General features: G+C 54.8%; 1 protein-coding gene across 5 annotated transcripts in view; it reads right to left on the bottom strand.

Moving 5' to 3' along the window:
• Nucleotides 1–1,745: 1,745 nt before the first annotated feature.
• DNAJB12 (DnaJ heat shock protein family (Hsp40) member B12) overlaps nucleotides 1,746–2,611 on the bottom strand; it is an 18,148-nt gene continuing 17,282 nt past the window's right edge. For 4 of the 5 annotated variants that reach the window (XR_013338658.1, XR_013338661.1, XR_013338662.1 and 1 more), the window contains exon 10: nucleotides 1,746–2,571. The gene's annotated coding sequence lies outside the window, so the exon portion shown is untranslated. The remainder of the gene's footprint in view (nucleotides 2,572–2,611) is intronic. The other variant, XR_013338659.1, reaches the window with a different exon arrangement.

Genomic DNA, 2,611 nt, shown 5'->3' with positions numbered 1-2,611 from the left:
TCTAAGGACATGTGACAATACTTAGAGCCTCCCATGTACCAGACGCCGTTTTAAGTGCTGCACACGTGATGACCGTTCTACTCCTCACAATAACCCACTGTAGGTGATTTTATGACTCTCGTTTTGAAGATGAGGATACTGAGGCAGAGGGAGGTTAAGTGGCTTGCCCAGGACCACCCAGGTTAATAGTAAAGGGATTCAGTCCAGGCAGCTGGGCTGTGGGGTCCACGCTGATCCCCAACTGATCTATTATGTTGTCTCCCGGGGTGATGCCAACTCAGGGGGTCGCAGCAGCGGGGGTGAGTGCTGGGAGAGAGTGCACCTGCCCCTGTGGGAAACTCAGCCCCAGAGCCAGCTCCAGCCCCTCAGATTAAGTTCCATTTTTCCTAGTGTGGCTTCCTCCCTTTTCCACCTTTCTGGACATGTCTCCTGCCACTCAGCTTGGTACGAATGGGGTCAGTGTTGTTGAGAATTATGAATTCAAGTTCAGCAAATGTTTGCAGAATGATTGCTTTGCTACACAGACGCCAAGGACATGCAAAGTTTCATGGGGACCCTTGGGCATCACCTTCCCTCCCCCAAGCTTCAATTTCCTGCTGGGGGTAGGGGGTGGGAATGGGCCAGCTCGCCCAAATCACAAGGTGTGACATCTGGTAAGGATTCTGAGTTGCTCCAGAGCCGACACTGTGTCAACAGTCTATTTACCGGAGTCTTGGCACTGCAGCCCGTGAACCTGCCCTGGACAGCCAGGTGACTTTGCCCCCACAACTTGGGGTGAGGAGATTACAGTTGGGGCAGGGCGGGTGCTCCTTGCTCCAGGAGCTGCACCCTTGTGGAGACCTGGGGGCAGCCTAGGACGCAGAGATAAGCTGGCAGATCCTGGGAGTTTGGATGAACTAGTGAGTGGCTCCTTCTGCCACCTGACAGTGGGTGGGGACACTTGTCAAAGGCTCTTTTTTTGCAGCAAACAGCCGGACAGGGTCCGTCCCGTCCCTGCTGGCTCCCTGAGCTGCAAGCGGAGGGGAGGAGTAAATGGGGGCGGCTGGCATTTGCCTCTGCCAACTGCAGCTAACAAGTGGCGGCTCGCAGGACGAGGCAGGGCCGGCTTTGGTGACCCCGGGCAGGGGCAGCCAATGAGCTCCCGGGCTGCAGTGGCACCACTGGGCAGCCTGCCTGTCTTTGGCTGGAGCGGTAGCGGGAGGGGCCTCGGGCCGCCAGTCAGGGCTGCCGGGCCCTGTCTCTGGGAGGCCCAGGCAGATCTGCAGCTCCATTCACAGAAAGCTCTACTCTGGCTGCCACATTTTTAAACTTTTCCAACCTTTTGGGGGAGGAGGGCGGGCTGTGGGGTGGTGTGGGAAGCACGTCAGGGAAGACCATGCAGCCAGAGGGGGAAAGAAACTTGTAACTTTCTCCCTGCTCTGGATCGGGAGGGGGCTCTAGCTCCTGGCTGGGGAAGGGGGAGCTTCTGAACGTTTTGCTCACCGCAGGGATGGAGAGGGAGCAGAACAGGGGGAACCAGAGGTTATCAGGGAACCCCAGGATCCCAGCCTGATTAAGCCCCTTACCCTTTGCCTGGATGGAGTCAGCCTTGGAACAACACTTGTGACCTAAGTGGCCGTCAGCTGGGGCAACGGGTGAGGAGGACATTGGGACTGTCACCAGACTCCTAGGTGGGGTCAGTAGCAACAGGTGTTTGTGGCCCATCACCTCAGCCCCCTTGTTCAATGCAGACCCACTGAGGCCAATCACATAATAAACATATATTTATAGATGTACAATTTTAGAATTCTAATTCAAGAAATAACAGCTTCTCAGGGGATCCTTTAGGATCTGTGTTCTTATTGCACATGGGTCAGCCCACCTAGAGACATCTACCCAGATCAGACGGCAGGGGTGGTGGGGGCAGAGCACCGGGCCAACCTCGGGTGGGTGGGTGAGTACTCTCGCCCACCTCCACTTATCATCTCTCTGGGCCGGGGTGGCTGCTACATCACAGGGCAGGATCTTGTTCAAAAACCATTATGACATTTCTTTACCAGGCTTCCTTTACCAGCAAGAATCTTTGTTCGTTGGGGGGGTGGGAAGACCTCAAAAAAAAAAAAGAGCCAAGAGAAACTCTGAGAGGATAGTTATCACCTCCTGGCTGGCAGCTTGGGGAAGTAAGGCTTTGGAAGATGGCAGGCTCAATGACACACCCGCTGCCAGAGGAAAATTCAGGAAAAACAGTAATTCCAAAAGACCCAGTATAAACTGTGGGAATAAATAAAGCCTCCCTCCCTTCCCCTGGCAGCAACTGCTGTTTTGAGAAAAACCCTCACATCAAGGTGAGTATAAGAAAACCCTTCTGGTTCAGATGCAGCCTTTGTCCAAAGTGCAACAGAAGGCCTGGTGGCATCATGTCCATGGAGGGCGGAGACAGAGGTGCCCACAGGCACAGACTTTTCTTCAGGAGTCGGCTGCTGCCCCAGGGTCTTGGGCACCGCCTGGCTGATGGAGGAAGAACCTTCTGGAGTTCTTGCTGCATGACTTGGGAAAAGCCAATGGCAACAACGGAGCTGTGCCCTGTGGCATCTATAAGGCAAAACCCACTTTGGGACTAAGGTGGGGGGGG

The sequence above is a fragment of the Crocuta crocuta genome, unplaced genomic scaffold, assembly GCF_008692635.1.
Source record: "Crocuta crocuta isolate KB4526 unplaced genomic scaffold, BGI_CrCroc_1.0 scaffold167, whole genome shotgun sequence".
In the NCBI taxonomy this organism is placed as follows: domain Eukaryota; kingdom Metazoa; phylum Chordata; class Mammalia; order Carnivora; family Hyaenidae; genus Crocuta; species Crocuta crocuta.
This window is presented reverse-complemented; position numbering and strand designations above follow the sequence as displayed.